Source organism: Eurytemora carolleeae, unplaced genomic scaffold (genome assembly GCF_000591075.1).
Source record: "Eurytemora carolleeae unplaced genomic scaffold, Eaff_2.0 scaffold59, whole genome shotgun sequence".
Classification (NCBI taxonomy): domain Eukaryota; kingdom Metazoa; phylum Arthropoda; class Copepoda; order Calanoida; family Temoridae; genus Eurytemora; species Eurytemora carolleeae.
This window is the reverse complement of record NW_019396064.1, coordinates 490,679-491,428: the sequence shown is the minus strand read 5'-3', so window position 1 is coordinate 491,428 and position 750 is coordinate 490,679.

The following is a 750-nucleotide window of genomic DNA, read 5'->3' as shown; positions in this document are numbered from 1 at the left end:
GTATAGTATAGCAGATTTGGCGTACGTCAGAAGTGGAGTATAGCGGATTTGCGTAGGTTGAAAAATACACCACCATTTATAACATACTAAATAAAATGTCATCTTTGTAGATGATGGAAAGCAGGTAAAATCTTGTTTTCAGTTCTCCCTCACACTGTACAGAGTACACTTTACATAAATAAACAGTAAAAAGTCTGCTCTGATTACAGCCGACATTTCTTTGCCTCAACGCTGAACTTGATAACTTTAACATCAAATGATTTAAGATTTAAAAAGTATATTTACGACTATTTGAAATTTTCTAATTAAGGAGATTTTGAGCCCGCTTCAATCATATGTTTTTGAAGTATAATCTTCACACTGTGAAAATAAGATATGCTTTTAAACCCATACTCCGTCCTAGTATACGATTTTTGGACCCTATTCTATCAATTTTGTACCTGACTCTTTCAATAAAATTAAAAGAATTTATATTCTATTAATTCATGGTTAGGTTAGGTTAAGACAATTTCTGGGCCGAGCACTGCGGCTGCAAGGACAGGCCAGGGAGCCGAGCACCGCGACTATAGGACAGGATACATAGGATTGATAATATTCAATTGTGGTGACTCTATATAAGTGACTTGTGCAATTCTAGTGCAGGAAAACATGTAGGAATTATTAGAATTAAAAACTTACAAACCTGGTAAATCGAAAATTTCTCATCCTTTAGTGCAGTAGATACAATATGCTTGATATAATTTATAATTT